Source organism: Schistocerca americana, chromosome 1 (genome assembly GCF_021461395.2).
Source record: "Schistocerca americana isolate TAMUIC-IGC-003095 chromosome 1, iqSchAmer2.1, whole genome shotgun sequence".
In the NCBI taxonomy this organism is placed as follows: domain Eukaryota; kingdom Metazoa; phylum Arthropoda; class Insecta; order Orthoptera; family Acrididae; genus Schistocerca; species Schistocerca americana.
Window position 1 is genome coordinate 488,368,307 of NC_060119.1, and position 21,401 is coordinate 488,389,707.

The following is a 21,401-nucleotide window of genomic DNA, read 5'->3' on the forward strand; positions in this document are numbered from 1 at the left end:
GTAAACACCCGATGCTTTAAAGAATCGAGCTCCCGTCTAAAAAATAACTTCAAGTTTTTGATTACTTTACAAATGAGCTAATGTGTTAAATATTTGACGTTAAGCATGTAAGCGAGAAAAAGTTTCGTAAAGGCTTGAAGTTACGTTTGAAGTTTGTTTGAAGTCGCATTATTAAACAATGCATCAATATGCTCTGCGTAATCTGTGCTTCTTTTTAAGCAAAAGGTAGTTTTTCACTTATAGCAATGCGTCGCACAGTGATATAATTTTGCAGGTATGTTCAGCAATATATGTGGCTACTGTCTGCAAATTGTGTTGCGAATAGAGTTAGTAAAGAAGAAGTAATAAATTAAAATGATATGCCTGATGGCGAAGTTTTACTGCATGAACAGTGAAAATGTGGTAATCGCTAAACTCTGTTACTTTCACCATTTTGTAAGCGATGCCAGCAATTTTTTTTTTAAATTTCGTCAATAATTATATGAAATATTGAACAACAATTTTTTGTTGACTCTGGAAGCAGAGTGCCATGAACTGGATTAGCTGTTCGGGTATATACAGGGTGACACAGAATAACGGGAATGTTTAAAATGAGTAGTGGCAGCCGTGGGCAGGTGGCAGCACTGCGGGTTCGTGACAGCGCGTTAACAGTCCGTCATTTCAGTAAACATGGATCAGTGGAACAGACAACAGCGTGCTTTTGCCATAAAAATGTTTTATAAAAACAATGATAGTTTGGTAGCGGCGCAGAGGGAGTTACGACGTTTTTGTAGTTTAGGACGTCATAATGCCATTCTGTCGAAACACGCGATAAAATATCAACAACTTTGAAGAGACTGAATCTGCTCTCAAGAAGAAACCAACAGGACGACCAAGAAGTGTGCGTTCTCCATCGAACATTGTTGCTGTACGCGAGTCTGTCGTACGGACCCCACGGCGTTCAATTCGTAAGCAAGCAGCAGTGGTTGGAGGTCCCGGGAGAGTGTTCGCAGAATTCTTCATCTTGAACTATAATTTCTTCCGTACAAACTAAAGATGGTGCAACAATTGAAGAACCACGATTAGCCGTTACGTTTAGGATTCTGTCAAAAAGTGATGACAAAAATAAACAATGACGACGAATTTCTAAAAAAGCTGTCGACGTCAAAATGGTTCAAATGGCTCTGAGCACTATGGGACTTAACTTCTGAGGTCATCAGTCCCCTAGAACTTAGAACTACTTAAACCTAACTAACCTAAGGACATCACACACATCCATGCCCGAGGCAGGATTCGAACCTGCGACGTAGCGGTCGCGCGGTTCCAGACTGTAGCGCCTAGAGCCGTTCGGTCACTCCGGCCGGCGGATGTCAGATGAGGCACATTTTTATCTCACAGGTTATGTGAATAAACAGAACTACCGTTACTAGGCGAACACAAATCCTGCTGACGTTCACAAGCGCCCTTTACACGCTAGTAAAGTGGCAGTGTGGCGTAGTGTTTCATCACATGGGATTATCGGACCGTATTTTTTCGCAAATGAACAGGGAAACACAATAACTGTCAATACATGGAGATATTACGAACTTCCGTTACACCTGCATTGAACAACTTTCCAAACGTTCAAGAGGCCTGGTTTCAACAGGACGGACCGACATCACACACTGCACGGCAATCAATGGCATATGTGCGACAATTGTTCGGCAACTGTGTGAGCTCACGTTTCGGTAACATTCCCTGGCCCCACAGATCGCCAGATTTATCCGTTTGTGATTTTTTCTTGTGCGGCAACCTCAAAAGCAAAGTCTACACAACTCGTCCAAGAACCCTGGATGAGTTAAAACAGAGAATTCGGGATGAAATCCACAGTATCCCAGCTGAGATGTTGCAGCGGACAATGAGGAATCTCAACAGCGGGTAAGGGTCCGGAAACGACAGAGTCGAACATTATAAGACTTCTTATGTCTCTGAAAATGGAATACATGTATCGGTGCTGTTATCGCTAAGATTATAGGATAGGCAACTTTCAGACATAGTAGTATGAAGCAAAACTAAAGGACGTAATTTTTAAAAAACGATAAATGCCATCAATGTTTCGTAAATGCCAAAGTTGTAATGTTTCAACTACTCCGAATGTAATTTCTTTCCTTCATCTCTTCTAGTATTATTGGATTGTGGAAATGTTTCCATTTTTCTGTGTCACCCTGTACATGGTGATTCCATGATGATGTTACAAACTTTCACGGATAATGGAGAAAAGTAAATATATCAATTTGAATTAAGGGTAGGGTTGTCAGGTCTCCAGTATTTTACGGGATCTCCCGTATTTTACCCACATTTTCTCCTGTCTCCCGTATTTTCGTCGTGCCTCCCGTAGTTTACGGGTTTTTCTCCATTTTACCCATCTCACAGAATTGATAATGTTTTCCATCATGTTTTTATAAAGTTTTATTTGTTTATTTACGCTAACAGTTCCCTATAATTCAGAGATTATCGTTCCCGAATCAACAATTGATATTTCCAGTTTCCCATCTTCGAATTCTCTTTCTTCTGTGTTGGTTTACGTGACGGAACTTCCGTCTAGTACATCGGTAGCGCGTGCACATGCAACTCAATCTCAACCTATTACGCAGCTGGTGCTGTATTTAGTACATCTGTTAAACTATGGGTAGGGAAAGTGACGACGAGAATCACTCGAAAACACCACCAAAGAAGAAGGCGTTCCCACATGTAAACGGTTCAGTTTGTGTACTGTTTTCTATACAATTGTATATAACGCCTTCCTAAAGGTAATGCCACGATGGAACTACACTCCTGGAAATGGAAAAAAGAACACATTGACACCGGTGTGTCAGACCCACCATACTTGCTCCGGACACTGCGAGAGGGCTGTACAAGCAATGATCACACGCACGGCACGGCGGACACACCAGGAACTGTGGTGTTGGCCGTCGAATGGCGCTAGCTGCGCAGCATTTGTGCACCGCCGCCGTCAGTGTCAGCCAGTTTGCCGTGACATACGGAGCTCCATCGCAGTCTTTAACACTGGTAGCATGCCGCGACAGCGTGGACGTGAACCGTATGTGCAGTTGACGGACTTTGAGCGAGGGCGTATAGTGGGCATGCGGGGGGCCGGGTGGATGTACCGCCGAATTGCTCAACACGTGGGGCGTGAGGTCTCCACAGTACATCGATGTTGTCGCCAGTGGTCGGCGGAAGGTGCACGTGCCCGTCGACCTGGGACCGGACCGCAGCGACGCACGGATGCACGCCAAGACCGTAGGATCCTAGGCAGTGCCGTAGGGGACCGCACCGCCACTTCCCAGCAAATTAGGGACACTGTTGCTCCTGGGGTATCGGCGAGGACCATTCGCAACCGTCTCCATGAAGCTGGGCTACGGTCCCGCACACCGTTAGGCCGTCTTCAGCTCACGCCCCAACATCGTGCAGCCCACCTCCAGTGGTGTCGCGACAGGCGTGAATGGAGGGACGAATGGAGACGTGTCGTCTTCAGCGATGAGAGTCGCTTCTGCCTTGGTGCCAATGATGGTCGTATGCGTGTTTGGCGCCGTGCAGGTAAGTGCCACAATCAGGACTGTATACGACCGAGGCACATAGGGCCAACACCCGGCATCATGGTGTGGGGAGCGATCTCCTACACTGGCCGTACACCACTGGTGATCGTCGAGGGGACACTGAATAGTGCACGGTACATCCAAACCGTCATCGAACCCATCGTTCTACCATTCCTAGACCGGCAAGGGAACTTGCTGTTCCAACAGGACAATGCACGTCCGCATGTATCCCGTGCCACCCAACGTGCTCTAGAAGGTGTAAGTCAACTACCCTGGCCAGCAAGATCTCCGGATCTGTCCCCCATTGAGCATGTTTGGGACTGGATGAAGCGTCGTCTCACGCGGTCTGCACGTCCAGCACGAACGCTGGTCCAACTGAGGCGCCAGGTGGAAATGGCATGGCAAGCCGTTCTACAGGACTACATCCAGCATCTCTACGATCGTCTCCATGGGAGAATAGCAGCCTGCATTGCTGCGAAAGGTGGATATACACTGTACTAGTGCCGACATTGTGCATGCTCTGTTGCCTGTGTCTATGTGCCTGTGGTTCTGACAGTGTGATCATGTGATGTATCTGACCCCAGGAATGTGTCAATAAAGTTTCCCCTTCCTGGGACAATGAATTCACGGTGTTCTTATTTCAATTTCCAGGAGTGTATTATGGCCACCATTTTCTTGTTTTGATCCATACTACCATTTCTGAAAGTTTTCGATACTACAATGCCAGAGGTATCAGAATGATTTCCGTTAATAGCTTTCGATTCGGTCGTACCCGATCCCGGGTCCCTTACCTCGAATTGATACATTTACCCCTCTCATCATCCTTGAAAGTTTGTAACATCATTGCGGAATCAGTCTGTAGATAGCTCTGATGTAGCCATCAGCCAGGAGGTATTTATGGGCTATTGATAGTGAATAGTCAGGAGAAACCGTTATGATCATTAAAGTTTACGTGAGCATCGGACTGAAATGAGGTTTATTGCCAACTGGGATGCTTCTTTCTGTACAAATGGCTCTGAGCACTATGGGACTTAACATCTATGGTCATCATTCCCCTAGAACTTAGAACTACTTAAACGTAACTAACCTAAGGACATCACACAACACCCAGTCATCACGAGGCAGAGAAAATCCCTGACCCCGCCGGGAATCGGACCCGGAAACCCGGGCGTGCTTCTTTCTGTAACAAACGCTTATGCTCAACGTGTGGCGGGTGTTGCTTTCGATACCGTTATGGATAGACGTCTACAAAGAGCGGTGGTGAGGATTGGTCGCGGTGGGTGGGGGGGGGGGGGGGGGGGGTGAAGGGAAGAGAGGACTCTTGTCTCTCCTGGAATCTGTTGTAAAAGTCTATTAATAGTAGAATTCTCAACTGATTTTAAAGACGATTATCTCTGAGTCTACTCAACCACAAATTCATCATTGCCAAATGCAAGGGGAAACACTGTGGCTTTAATAAACACCACATTGTTTAGTTGTCAAGTTGTCCATGGGAAATGACACTGTTTTCTAATAGTGGCGGTAGCTTCGGCGTTGTTTTGCAATCTTGGGGGATGTGAACCTTTACAGTACGTTGCCGATATTTTTTTCTATCACTTCCGTTTATAGCCCTTAACAAGCTACGAAGTAAATAGTTGCAACACACAGTACAACTTGGTTATAGTGTACCTGCCCTACAGCCATAACCGATGCCCACAGAAACAGACCCTTCGTCTGCTGCACATTTTAAGCTCAACATCAGATTTTATTTGACCCGTTAAGGCAAGCTGAGACTCCATTCAGTTTACGTGCTAGTATGAAGAATATCATCAAGCTAGACGTAACTCACCAATACTTCATCCGTGGACCCAACGACCAAGAACGAAGTGCTCATATTAAAAAGGGTGTAAGACAGGAATGCAGTTATCTGCCTCTGCTGTTTGATCTATACATCGAAGAAGTAAAGACAGAAATAAAAGAAAAGGCCAAGAGTGTGATTAAAATTCAAAGTGAAAGGATATAATGATAAGATCAGTTCAAAGTGAAGAAGAATTGCAGGATCTGTTGAATGGAATGAAAGTCTAATGAGTATAGTATGGATCGAGAGTGAATTGAAGGAAAGAAGTAGCAGAAATGAGAACAGGAACAAACTAAAATTGGAATTGATGATCACGAAGTGGACGAAGTTAAGGAATTCTGCCACCTAGGCAGCAAAATAACCCCTTATGGACTGTGGAAGAAGGACACAAAAAGCAGAATAGCACTGGCAAAAAGGGCTTTTCTTGCCAAGAGAGGTGTATTAGTATCAAACATAGGCCTTAATTTGAGGAAGAAATTTCTGAGAATGTACTTTTGGAGCACAGCATTGTATAGTAGCGAAACGTGGCTTGTGGAAAAACCAGGACAGAAGAGAATCGAAGCATTTGAGATGTGATGCAACAAAAAATGTTGAAAAACTGGCGTAAGAAATGAGGAGGCTCTCTGCAGAAGGAAGGGAGTGCACGGAAAACACTGACAGGAGAAAGGGAAAGGATGATAGGACATCTGTGAAGACATCAGAGAATAACATAGTACTAGAGGTAAATGTAGAGGGTAAAAACTGTAGAGGAAGACACAGATTTGAATACATTCAGCAAATAATTGAGGATGTAGGTTGCAAGTGCTACTCTGAGATGAAAAGATTGGTAGAGAAGAGGGCTTCGTACGCAGACTAGTAGTTGGACTTCGACGCATGGGACATTCCATGTCGGAAATCATTAGGGGATTCAATACTCAGAAATCTAGTGTCAGGAGTGTGCCGATCAGATTTCAGGCATTACCTATCACCATGGACAAAGCAAAAGCTGACGGTCTTCACTTATTGACCAAGAACAGCTGCGTTTGCATAGAGTTGTCGGTGCTAACAGATAAGCAACACTGTGTGAAATAACCACAGAGATCAATGTGGGACGTACGATGAACAACATATCTGTTAGGATATTGCGGCGACAACCGACGCGACTGCCTTCCTCAACAGCACGACATCGCCTGCTATGCGTCTCTTGGGCTCTTGACTATATCGGTTGGAGTCTAAACGACTGGAAAGCCATAGCCTGATCATATGAGTCCAGATTTCAATTGGTAAGAGCTGATGGTAGCGTTCGAGTGCGGCGCACAACCCAAGAAGCCAAGTTAACCCAGCGTACTGCAAGCTGGTGTTGGCTCCATGATGGTGTTGGCTGTGTTTACATGGAATGGACTGGGTTCTCTGGTCCAAAAGAACCCATAATTGATTGGAAGTGGTTATGTTTGGCTGCTTGGAAACCATCTGAAGCTATTCATGAAGTCCATGATTAGACTTCATGTTCCCAGACAACGATTCGACATGTCACTGGGCCACAATTATTCACAATTGGTTTGAAGAACGTACTGGGCAATTCGAGCGAATGATTTAGCCATCCGAATTTGGGTCATAATCGAGAGATCAGTGCGTGCACAAAATCGTGTACTGGCAACACTTTCGTTGCTATAGACGGTTATAGGCGCAGTATGGCTCAATATTTCTGCAGGGAACTTCAACGATTTGTTGAGTCCATGCCACGTCGAGTTGCTGCATTACAGCGGGAAAAAGGAGGTCCGACACGATAGCAAGAGTTATGCCTTGACTTTCGTCGCCTTGGTGTATATGCTACTGTTTTTTTTTTTTTATACACACATCAAAAAAAGTTTTGCATCACCACAGTTCCCAGAACTCCTGAAGATTGACGTTGACTGTGAATATTGTATCACAGACACAGTCCCTTTGACTGTTCAGAGATGTCACTAAACCCATCCACAGATGTAAACAACCATGCATGAGTAGCGCCTAATAGACGGAGGGGGTTCGACAGCCTATCAGTTCTAGTCATTCCACCAGAAAGGAGGTACACGGCTCGTGTTGTCTGTAGTTCAACCATGCCTAGACGGTCAATACCGCGGTTCCATCGCGTCTGCATTGTTACTTTGTGCCAGGAAGGGATCTCAACAAGGGAAGTGTCCAGGCATCTCTAAATGAACCAAAACGATGTTGTTCGGACATGGAGGAATATGCTGCATGATGCGCAACTTCACTCCCGACGTCGATGGCGAGGTCCATCTTTGCAACCACGACACCATGCAGTGCGATACAGTTGGGCCCAACAACATGCCGAATGGACCGCTCAGGGTTGGCATCACGTTCTCTTCATCAATGAGTGTCGCATATGCCTTCAACCAGACAAACGTCAGAGACGTGTTTGGAGGCAACCCGGTCAGGCTGAACGCCTTGGACACACTGTCCAGCGAGTGCTTCAAGGTGCACGTTTCCTGCTGTTTTGGGATCGCATTATGTGGGGCCGACGTACGCTACTGGTGGTCATGGAAGGCGCCGTAACGGCTGTACGATACATGAATGCCGTCCTCCGAGCGATAGAGCAACCGTATCGGCAGCATATTGGCGAGGCATTCGTCTTCATGGACGACAATTCGCGCCCCCATCGTGCACATTTTGTGAATGACTTCCTTCAAGATAATGACATCGCTCGACTAGGGTGGCCAGCATGTTCTTCGGACATGAACCATATCGAACATGTCTGGAATAGACTGAAAAGGCTGTTTATGGACGACGTGACCCACCAGCCACTCTGAGGGATCTAAGCAGAATCGCCGTTGAGGAGTGGGACAATCTGGGCCAACAGTGCCTTGATGAACTTGTGGATAGTATGCCACGACGTATACAAGCATGCATCAATGCAAGAGGACGTGCTACTGGGTCTCAGAGGTATGTACAGCAATCTGGACCACATCCCTGAAGGTCTCGCTGTATAGTGGTACAACATGCAATGTGTGGTTTTCATGAGCAATAAAAATGGCGGAAATGATGTTTGTGTTGATCTCTATTCCAATTTTCTGTACAGGTTCCGGAACTCTCATGATGCAAAACTTTTTTTCGTAAGTGTATATAGCACGACTGATTTAGATGTTTTACTCAATATTTTATATCTATACTTACGGTAAAAGCATAGAGTCTTGTTGTTTCACTTGTACATTTCATTACAAACATTTTCAATCATCTGGACGGAAGGTATCAATACACACACCTAAAAATTTGTGTAACAGCTGAAAAATTTTACCTTGCAAAGCTAACTGCAGGCCTCGCAATCGTAGTAACACCGCCGTGTTATCGCCTGCCAAATACGGAAGGTTGGCAATATTAGTGTACTCTCCAGTATTCCTACAAGTGGAGCACTGTACGAGGTGCATTCAAGTTCTAAGGCCTCCGATTTTTTTTCTCCGGACTGGAAAGAGATCGAAACATGCGCATTGTTTTAAAATGAGGCCGCGTTCATTGTCAATACATCCCAGAGATGGCAGCACCGTACGGCAGATGGAATTTTACCGCCAGCGGCGAGAATGACAACTGTTTTAAATACTTAAAATGGCGACGTTTTCCTTACTTGAACAGCGTGCAATCATTCGTTTTCTGAATTTGCATGGTGTGAAACCAACTGAAATTCATCGACAGTTGAAGGAGACATGTGGTGATGGAGTTATGGATGTGTCGAAAGTGCGTTCGTGCGTGCGACAGTTTAATGAAGGCAGAACATCGTATGACAACAAACCGAAACAACCTCGGGCTCGCACAAGCCGGTCTGACGACATGATCGAGAAAGTGGAGAGAATTGTTTAGGGGGATCGCCGAATGACTGTTGAACAGATCGCCTCCAGAGTTGGCATTTCTGTGGGTTCTGTGCACAGAATCCTGCATGACGACCTGAAAATGCGAAAAGTGTCATCCAGGTGGGTGCCACGAATGCTGACGGACGACCACATGGCTGCCCGTGTGGCATGTTGCCAAGCAATGTTGACGCGCAACGACAGCATGAATGGGACTTTCTTTTCGTCGGTTGTGACAATGGATGAGACGTGGATGCCATTTTTCGATCCAGAAACAAAGCGCCAGTCAGCTCAATGGAAGCACCCAGATTCACCGCCACCAAAAAAATTTCGGGTAACCGCCAGTGCTGAAAAAATGATGGTGTCCATGTTCTGGGACAGCGAGGGCGTAATCCTTACCCATTGCGTTCCAAAGGGCACTACGGTAACAGGTGCATCCTACGAAAAAGTTTTGAAGAACAAATTCCTTCCTTCCTGCACTGCAACAACAACGTCCAGGAAGGGCTGCGCGTGTGCTGCTTCACCAAGACAACACACCCGCACATCGAGCTAACGTTACGCAACAGTTTCTTCGTGATAACAACTTTGAAGTGATTCCTCATGCTCCCTACTCACCTGACCTGGCACCTAGTGACTTTTGGCTTTTTCCAACAATGAAAGACACTCTCCATGGCCGCGCATTCACCAGCCGTGCTGCTATTGCCTCAGCGATTTTCCAGTGGTAAAAACAGACTCCTAAAGAAGCCTTAGCCGCTGCCATGGAATCATGGCGTCAGCGTTGTGAAAAATGTGTACGTCTGCAGGGCGATTACGTCGAGAAGTAACGCCAGTTTCATCGATTTCGGGTGAGTAGTTAATTAGGAAAAAAATCGGAGGCCTTAGAACTTGAATGCACCTCGTAACACCCTGCACGTCTATATGACAAAACCGTGCCTAGGATAACCAACATTGATGCAGTTTTCTATGACAATACTTCTCGAACACTATTACAGTTACAACATTTATTTACAGTTTAATGTGTCTGAATAAACCACTGGCGGCTCTAATGACGATACTTCTCTTTTTTTTCAAACCAAATAAAATATAATATGATTTTTGGAAATTATGCACTTTCATTCGCAAATGATGAATAATTTATTCTACACCTTCTTGCACCAAATCCCATAGAGACAACAATTATTTCCAGACTTTCCTTTGTTAGACTCGAGGTCCAGTTTTCGCACGTTGTTTCCGTCGCAATATCGCCAACATTCAAAACTAATAATTCATTTACTGAGATCGCCAATGGTATGTTCACTGAGTGCACTTTGCCTTCTCTCCTTTACGGTAGGTACTTAAATCTCACTCCGCGTTGTATCATTACTCTCCTTCGGTAATCTGCACGCCATAGGCTTACTCAGCTTATACAAGGGGCCGCCACAACGGGACCATTGAATGATTCCATTCAAAACTAATCGCCACATGCGTTAAGACATTTATCCTACGAGACGATCGGTTCCCGTTTATAGAACGAGATCGGCTGCTGGCGGATCCACAGCTTCACTCACTCTTGCACTTCTCCGTCCAACTGAAGCCGACGTCCACTCACGTCTTTCTTCAGGTCGACAAAATTGTAAATATCACACGATGAAAGATCTGTGCTGTACGGAGGACGCTGCGGTATTTCCCAGCCAAATAGCTGAAACATAGCCTTCGTCCGATTGGCAGTGTGGGGGCGGGCGTTATCGAGCAACAGCGTCCTTCCTCTGCTAGTCGAGTTCCTCGAGAGTGGAACCACAATCAGTGCGCAGAGCTGTGAAGGAATTTTGTTAAAACTACGACACGTCCTAAAATCAAAACGCCCAGCAATGCTGTCCGAAGGAATCATCCTGTTGCACGACCGCCCCAATAGCTGATGCCGGCACGGTAGCTCAGCGTGTTCGGTCAGAGGGTTAGCTGCCCTCTGTAATAAATAAACTGAGTTAATGGATCAACAACGAACTTAAACGGATATCTTACGACGTCCGCCCCGAGCAGATGCAACGAACAAAAACGAGATTTAAAAAACAAATAGCTGAGTGGTCAGCGTGACGGATTGCCGTCCTACGGGCCCGGGTTCGATTCCCGGCTGGGTCGGGAATTTTCTCCGCTCAGGGAATGCGTGTTGTGTTGTCTTCATCATCATTTCATCCCCATCCGGCGCGCAGGTCGCCCAGTGTGGCGTCGACTGTAATAAGACCCGCACCAAGGCGGCCGGACCTGCCCCGTCAGGGGCCTCCCGGCACGATAACGCCCGCCCCCAAACTGCCAATCGGACGAAGGTCGTGCTTGTGCTATTTGGTTGAGAAACGCTCCAACATACTCTGTACGGCGCGGATCTTTCACCGTCTGATTTTTCACATCTTTGGCGACCTGCAGAGAGACATGTGTGGACGTCGGTCTCAGCTGGACAAGGAGATGCAAGAGTGGCTGCGGTTACGCATCCGTCAGCAGGTGATCATGTTCTACGAAACAGGAATTGATCGTCTCGTCTGCCAGTGGGATAAATGTCTTAACACCATTCCATGGTCCCATTGTGGCCCGTGTTATGTTTTCATCTGACTGACCATCATACATTTCACTTGCACAGTCCGTCACGTTTACCTCCAGCAGTGTCGCCCTTTTCTCCTTCTCACCGTCAGTATACACTGCTTAGCAAAAAATCGAAGCACCCAGAAGAGGAGGAGGAAACAACATGAAACTTCACGATTTGAGAGGGTAAGTTATATTACTTCAGCGATTACAATATCGAGTCAGATTTACAGAGAATTCCGCAATATGAGCCGGCCGCCGTGGCCGAACGGTTCTAGGGGCGAATCCTGCCTCTGGCATGGATGTGTGTGATGTCCTTAGGTTAGTTAGGTTTAAGTAGTCTAGGGGACTGATGACCTCAGATGTTAAGTCCCATAGTGCTCAGAGCCATTCGAACCATTTGAACCACTTATCAGTGTGACGCTGCACCCACTTCAGCCATGAAGCGTGCACTGGCTGTGTAGGGTGCCACAAAGCCGTTGTATGCTCTCCCGAGACAAGCTAACCCACAGTTGTTGTAAGTGGTCCCTGATGTCCGTGATGTTCTGGACACTGACACTGGGACAGAGCTGATGTCAAAACTGGTCGCATACGTATTCCATCAGGAACAGGTCAGGAGATCTTTACGAGAGTACCTCAACATCACGCAGACAGTTCAGAGAGACACGTGCAGTTTGTGAACGAGCATTGCCCAGTTGAAATAATGGCGCCACGATACAGAGGCATGAGAGGAAACACACGAGGACACAGGATGCCCATGATGTACCGTTGTGCCACCAGAATTCAATCTTCAGCCACTACCTGCTGTGACATAAAGACATACCAGATGGCTGCCCCACCATGTCGCTAGAACTTACACTACTGTGCCTCTCCAAAACATTGGAAGAATGGACGTCTCGCTAGGTCGCCGTCATATCAGCCGATTATAGCCACCACTGAACTCAATGCGACGGAATTCATAAATAGTCCATGTTTTCCGTGACACCACTCTAAACGGAGCTGTTTTTGTGTTGCTAATGGCAACCTACTTAGGGGACGGTGATTTCCTAGTATGGCTACTGCTGGTCTCCGATCAATGGGTGCAGTATAAGACAGAGTGTTGCAGGGAGTCCATTACCTGCTCACAGGTAAAGGCGGATATGTGACACAGTTACGATGTGTTCGGTGCGCTATAAAGCGATCCTCTCTTGTTGTGCTAAGACGTGGTCGACCGGAATCTTGAGGACCAGTATGCCGGCCCTCACACTCCCAAGTACTCTGTCATCGGGCCACTGTCACAACTGAATGCCCCACAATTCTGGATATTGTGCGATTCGAACATCCAGCCAAATGGACACCAACAATGTGACACCTTTAAAATTCAGTCACGTACTGATAACACGCTGTTCCACAGTACTACGTGGCATCCCATGGTCCTTCACAGTGTTCACTCACCGGACGCTGTTCAGGTCTCTTACGAACTCTACCAGGCCTGATAACCAGCTCTAAAAATGAACACTGATGCACTCTGGGGACATTTCTATCTGTCACAGAGGATTGCAACCGTAATAACGTTCATACCCGCCAATGATGTGTAAGTGTACGAGGTTAAACTCAAGTCGACCATTTCTTCTGGGTGCTTAACTTTTATTGTCTGGCACTGTATCGAATGACGTTTACAGCGAGTTGACGCAGCTGCGTCCGAAAACATTCTGTGTAAGCACTTCCCATACTTGTAGCATGAAGGAAAATTGCGCTCTAGTTTTAACTTGAACGTAGCTGCACGTCGTCAGATGACCAAGTCAGTTCCCGCAACGGTCCATGGATGTGTGTGATGTCCATAGGTTAGTTAGGTTTAAGTAGTTCTAAGTTCTAGGGGACTGACGACCACAGATGTTAAGTCCCATAGTGCTCAGAGCCAACGGTCGGGTCTACAGTTCGCTTTGTCGTGTACTAATTGAATCCGACGAAACGACACAAATTTGATGGAATTCCTGTGTGTTTTTCGTGAAGAGTATGCGTCCCAAATTCTCGAATTAAGAATATAATGTCAGCGAATCCCAGTAGACTGGAGGACACAGTAGATCAGTTGTACCACAAGGAATGAGGCAAATAACAGTTGAGTAATAATAGTAGACCTCGACTGCTGACATTTGCTTCTGAAAATTCCTAGAACTACTCTGCAGATCGAATAAAATGGGCATTGGGTTTCTGTGCTCTCTTCACATAATGCAAATTATACGCACTAATGCACACAGAGTCTCCGGCTCCAAAATTTTCGAACAGCGTTTAACACAGTGGCAAGTTGTCAACGGATAATAAACATGATCGAGTAAAACATCCTGCCAGATATGGGACTGGAATAAGTGTTCTCTGCCGGAGTCCAGAAAAGGCTTGAATGAAATTTACGGCGCCAGAATGTTGTGGTATAACTCTGCAGATGGAATACGAGTACCTAAGAACTGTTGTTTGCAGGATCTGGTAGACTGATTTATTATGTTCCTAATAATTTGCTCACAAAAGGAAAAGGTCGTAGGTTGGAGTCGCAGTCCGGTACACAGGTTTAATCTGCCAGGAAGTTTCAAATCAACGCACAATCCGCTGCAGAGTAAAATTCATTATGTATATTATGTTCCTTGTTGCGAACATTCTATGGCAGACAGCCTCAACGAACATGTAAGTGTATGTCATGTGGGGTGGGGGGGAATGGGAACAGGAAACTCCAGTGTACACGGTATTTGTAATGGACATATTTCTCTAGTTTTTGGAAACTATGCCGGCCGACGTGGCCGTGCGGTTAAAGGCGCTGCAGTCTGGAACCGCAAGACCGCTACGGTCGCAGGTTCGAATCCTGCCTCGGGCATGGATGTTTGTGATGTCCTTAGGTTAGTTAGGTTTAACTAGTTCTAAGTTCTAGGGGACTAATGACCGCAGCAGTTGAGTCCCATAGTGCTCAGAGCCATTTGAACCATTTGGAAACTATCCCTCTTTGCACACCTTGCTCGTGAACACCTACGTCACACGTTCCCTAAATGGTGGGTAGGAACTTTTGTTTGATGGTCAGCTCATTCGCTTAATCTGATTCCACTTGATATACTCATGAGACGTTGCATGAAAAGAATTCTGTACGACGTACTTGTCGAGACTGCAAAAGATCTTCTACCAAGAATTCTCGCCTGTAACTTCGTCGGAACAATGCGGTAGCTGAAACTTTCTGGCAGACGAAAATTGTGTGCCAGACTGGTGCTCGAATCTGGGACCTTTGCCTTTCGTGGACAAGTGCTCTACCAACTGAGCTATCCGAGCACGACTCACGACCCGTCTTCACAGCTTTACTTCCGCCAGTTCTTCATCTCCTAGCTTCCAGACTAGTCTTAAATTGCCAGTAAGTTTCATACCGGAGCACACTCCACTGCAGAGTGAGAATTCATTCTGGAAACACAGTAGTTGTTCGAACATTTAATGCGATTTTGTCTGTTTTAATTATTCGGGAGTTGACCGTCTGGTTTTAAACTTTCTTTGCTTTTTGCGTTTAATTTGATTGGGAAACCGTTGAGATTGAACTTAACATATACATGGATGGACATGAGAAATGAAAGGTTGCAATAAATTTTTCGTCTGTGACTATTACCTTACGTATGAGATATTCTGTTGCAGATTAATAAAAATGAATCTCTTTGAATATTCTCAATATAATGATTCAAGTTTTACTTTTATTCAAGTACTAAAACTGTTTGTGCAAGATTGAAAATATTATTGTCCATCGAACTTAGCAAACATTTTTCGTGTTGCAGTGGATTTTTGTTTACTGGATATACCCCGACTAGCTTTGAAGCATAAGACTTTCTTTACCATACGAAAATGTTTTCTTTTTTATATTGCTAAGCTCTCATGAAAATTATCTAGTTTTAAATACACTTTACGTAATTTTCAGAATTTATCACTTTTTGAATGAAAATTTATAAAAGCTGCAGCTTGTATCCACCTGTGAATGCACAATATAAAATCTACTATCTCCTTTTATTCTGCATCTGGAATGCTGTGAAAAGAAACACGTTGTTATTTTCGTTCACCTCTACCTGTACCCTTTTTAGGATGTGATCGTTATAGCGATCGTATACACTCCTGGAAATGGAAAAAAGAACACATTGACACCGGTGTGTCAGACCCACCATACTTGCTCCGGACACTGCGAGAGGGCTGTACAAGCAATGATCACACGCACGGCACAGCGGACAAGCCAGGAACCGCGGTGTTGGCCGTCGAATGGCGCTAGCTGCGCAGCATTTGTGCACCGACGCCGTCAGTGTCAGCCAGTTTGCCGTGCCATACGGAGCTCCATCGCAGTCTTTAACACTGGTAGCATGCCGCGACAGCGTGGACGTGAACCGTATGTGCAGTTGACGGACTTTGAGCGAGGGCGTATAGTGGGCATGCGGGAGGCCGGGTGGACGTACCGCCGAATTGCTCAACACGTGGGGCGTGAGGTCTCCACAGTACATCGATGTTGTCGCCAGTGGTCGGCGAAAGGTGCACGTGCCCGTCGACCTGGGACCGGACCGCAGCGACGCACGGATGCACGCCAAGACCTTAGGATCCTACGCAGTGCCGTAGGGGACCGCACCGCCACTTCCCAGCAAATTAGGGACACTGTTGCTCCTGGGGTATCGGCGAGGACCATTCGCAACCGTCTCCATGAAGCTGGGCTACAGTCCCGCACACCGTTAGGCCGTCTTCCGCTCACGCCCCAACATCGTGCAGCCCGCGTCCAGTGGTGTCGCGACAGGCGTGAATGGAGGGACGAATGGAGACGTGTCGTCTTCAGCGATGAGAGTCGCTTCTGCCTTGGTGCCAATGATGGTCGTATGCGTGTTTGGCGCCGTGCAGGTGAGCGCCACAATCAGGACTGCATACGACCGAGGCACACAGGGCCAACACCCGGCATCGTGGTGTGGGGAGCGATCTCCTACGCTGGCCGTACACCACTGGTGATCGTCGAGGGGACACTGAATAGTGCACGGTACATCCAAACCGTCATCGAACCCATCGTTCTACCATTCCTAGACCGGCAAGGGAACTTGCTGTTCCAACAGGACAATGCACGTCCGCATGTATCCCGTGCCACCCAACGTGCTCTAGAAGGTGTAAGTCAACTACCCTGGTCAGCAAGATCTCCGGATCTGTGCCCCATTGAGGATGTTTGGGACTGGATGAAGCGTCGTCTCACGCGGTCTGCACGTCCAGCACGAACGCTGGTCCAACTGAGGCGCCAGGTGGAAATGGCATGGCAAGCCGTTCCACAGGACTATATCCAGCATCTCTACGATCGTCTCCATGGGAGAATAGCAGCCTGCATTGCTGCGAAAGGTGGATATACACTGTACTAGTGCCGACATTGTGCATGCTCTGTTGCCTGTGTCTATGTGCCTGTGGTTCTGTCAGTGTGATCATGTGATGTATCTGACCCCAGGAATGTGTCAATAAAGTTTCCCCTTCCAGGGACAATGAATTCACGGTGTTCTTATTTCAATTTCCAGGAGTGTATTTAAATCTGCCGCTGCTGCAGACTGCTCGCTCGCGGCGCAGCTCCGCTCCGCCAGCGATATCCAATAACATGCTGAATTTTCTTAAATAAAATGGGTAATGTCCGGTGCGAACTTTGCAGTAATTGTGACAAACAGATTTTACTTGATAAATATATTTTAACAGAAACAATTAAAATCTTTACACACCTTTTACAATCCCAGCTACAAATGGCTTCGATCATCGACTTCTGACAAATGAAGACTACATAAGAGCCTAATGCCACGTCACGTGTTCCTCTCCCATTCAGTCCGTGCAGAAGACAAGCGATTCTATTACAATATATTGCCTATTTATATCTTAACTAATTCTTCTACAGTCTTTGTCATTTCTCATTACATATCCTTTCTTCTGTGGCGGTTTTCACATCCTCCGCCACAGATAGTATTTCACACTCTTTGAATAATCATTTCTAATAGTAAAATTCGTAATTATACTTTTCCTCTCAAAATTAAGTGTCCTTTTGAAATTCAATTAACAGAAATACATATAAATTATTTGTTACAGTGAGCATTATACATCGAAATGTTCCTTTAACTTTAACTTTGGTTGCGTGCTGCCTGAGATCGTTACAAACATAACTAAACTTAGGTGACCAAATATCACAGGAAGGGTTGTTCCATTTAAAGATGCGCTGTGTATAACGCCGGAATGTTGCAATTAGACGCTGCCTATAGCGCGAGCGTAGACAATATCTGAGCAGTCCGCTAGTGAGAGATGTGGTGAACATGGTAATACATCGCGAGTTCACAGACACTGAACGTGGGACGGCAATCGGTGCAAGACGTATGGATCACAGCATGTCATGGATCACACAACAATACGGGTTTCCGTGGTCAACAGTGTCTAGGGAGGACCTTCACTACCGCAGAGACAACGCTTTCACATGCGTAAAACAGTCGCCGAAGAGCCACAAGTATTTCACGATCGAAAGGCACGTCGCCTCTGTAGAACCACACGGGGCGACCAACGCTCTACAAGGAGCCTGATCGCCGTTTATTTTAATGTGAAGAGTGTTATAAAAATTAGGCTTCAGACATTACTAAGCAGACAGTTATAAAGGACGAACTTACTCCCAACGTACCTCCGCCAAAAATTAAAGTGCTGACCGTGAGCCTACAACGCATGCCCTATCTATTCTCCCACAAAGTCCAACCTTATTCAGATTGCACTCACCCTACAAATGCAGTCACTCATTTATCAAGAACCTGTATGAGTTCCCATTGCCGATTCATTACTGAACGATCACCTTTTCATTACGCAACAATTACCTCGACACGAAATTTAAATCTGACTTCAAAATTATCACTTTTCTACACTCGGGATCTGCTCTGCAATCATGCTCCGGCCCTAGTGACAGTATTCCGCAATATCACAAAACTAATTCACTATTTACACGTGATGCGCGGAGTAAGAGCCCACCGGACCTGCCCTGCAATCTTGCTCAGGCTCTACTGACACAATATGCGTCGACAGATCTCCCTTCTAGAACGATGGGGCACCCCCGTTAGGGATGCTGAGTGCTGCAGCGAAAGAGGGTCAGTATAGATTTGATCCTTCAAGTATAGGATCGATACTTGTAGCCTTACGAACGACAACAAGTATCTAACCGCGCCTCAATTTCATCCAGTACCCAACGGCACTGTAGAGAGATTTTTGTGTACTTTCAAAACTTAGATTCTTAAATAATTATGTGTGGTTACTTCTGTAAGTTGTTTAAATAGTTTCCTAGCAATTCACAGAGCAATGCCCGTCAATGTTACAGTCTGGTCAATCTGCTTCATGGCCATCCTCATCCGATCCTCCGCAATCCACTCCTTCCACTGATGCATTGAGATGAGAACAACACAACATTTTTCCAGTTCAGTGCTCCGATGCGGATATATTCATCTGGGGCCGCACCACAATGGATATGGGCATCCATAATGTTTGGTCACAGCCTTCGATTATGGAAATTGCAACATCCTGGAGCCAATGATCATGCTTGCATCATCCACACTAAACAACACCAGCTCTCACCAGGCCATTTCGCCTCGAAGCACTCAAGACATATTTCGCCTGTAATTCGACAACTTTCAACTGGCTCGCCATGTCACACACCCACGGAAATGGATGAGCTAGCACTGCGAGCATCTCCATGGCCCTTCAAGGGATAGCCCAAAACAGAAGACAAACAGCCAGCCCCTATCAATACCCAACACAGTGCTGCAGCATCACATACTATGCAACCTTTCTGCATCACTCAGAATTTTAGAAGGGGAGGGATTCGGTAACCCCTCCAGATATTATTTATTTATTTATTTATTTACAAATATATTTACAAATTTGTCATTTACAAATGACCTGCCACGTTGTTTCTAAGACAGGTCGCACTTTTACAAAACGAAATTGTACATGTACAAAATTTGATACATATCTGTTATTTCTTATTTTTAACAAGGCTTAATAATTTTGCAGCTTTAAATAATTGTAAACTTAAAAGTAATTAAAAAACGAATATCTTAAAATTAGTGACTTACGAATGGAAGATATGAATTTATGAAGACAGAGAATACGTGTTATAACTTCAAGACATTTTATAAATTCGGAAATTTTTTTTCAGAAATATACAAGGCTCTTGAATTTAAAATGGATAGATAAAAGATAATAAAAATTTCTAAAATCAACAAAATTTTGGAAAATCAAATTATAAACCATAACCATATTTTCAGGAAAAATAAAATCAGAAGACAGGAAAGACGATAGTGGAAGAAAGTCCCTTCACCAAGTGTGTATGACGGTGAGTGTCTTGAAATTGTCCATCAAGTCACCGACCGCCAATCACAGCTCTTCATCTAAATCTAACGTCTGTTCTAGATTCCTAGTAACTAAACCTTAACCTCTAATTCTTTTTGTTTATTTAAGGTATTTCTTCGTTTTCATTTACAGTTGTGTCGAGATCAGCGTCATCATCTGATTCCATGTCGGAATCAGTGCTGTTTTCCACCTTGTGGATTCCTTCCTGTCTCTGCATATAGGCTCGTTGTCTGGCTCGGACATGCTCTCGATAGGTCGCTTTGGATATATCGACAGTTATTGTGTTTAACATGATCCATTGGTCTTCGTCTCTGAGCACTGCGTATATAGTGTCTTGAATATTGTTGAGGTTTAAGTCTATTATGGGTCTGATGTTGGTATATCGTCCGCAGAAAAAGATGATGTGTTCTGGAGAGCCTTCTTCCCCACATGTGCATGTTGGTATCTGCCTCAGATTCATTCAGTTTAAGTGTGTAGGATAAGGGCCGTGTCTTGTTAAGAAGTGCACCACACCACGGCTGGGATGGATATGTTTCAGTTTTATCCTCTCCCTTGGATCGGAAAAGAACTTGTGTAGCCTCCGGCCCTTATTACTTTCGTCCCACTCATCTCGCCAGGTATCCATCCTTCAATTTTTTAATTGGCGTTTAGTGTTAATTCGTACTCCAATGATCTTTCGAAGCTGTTCGTGTCTTCCCACCTTAAGCCAGTACATAGCCGCTCTATATCTTATCGTAAAGTCTGTTAGGTAGATTCCAGTCACTACATAGACTAATTCCTATAAGATTGTGCCGAAAGCTCCCGATAGTCTAAGTAAGCTGTTCCTTTGTCCTCATCTGAAGAGAATTCTGTTTGTTGATAACCTGTGAGCCCATGTGCTGGCAGCGAAGCTAAGACCGACTCGAAGAGAGCACAATGTTTGTCCGTATAATTGATAAGGGGACTTTAGATTGTTACGAATTTAGTCTTGCCAGTTTGTGTGGTATTTTTTCTGCTTCGTTTGTGACAATGCGCATTTGTTCACGGGAATTTCACTTTTCGTCTATGTGTACCCCAAGATAGTGTGTAGTGACTGCTCGTTTAATGTTTATGTCCCCTGTTTTAACACTATGGTTTCTCTTAAGAGACCCTTTCAGTAAAGTGTATGTTGTTTTGCTATCGTCTATCTTGAGTTTGTTGTTGTGACACCATTGTGTTATTGTTTTGAGTGTTCCATTTGCTCTCTCATCTAGCTGGAATCTATTGTTAGCAGACACTACGACGAAAAGATCGTCTGCGTATGCGATA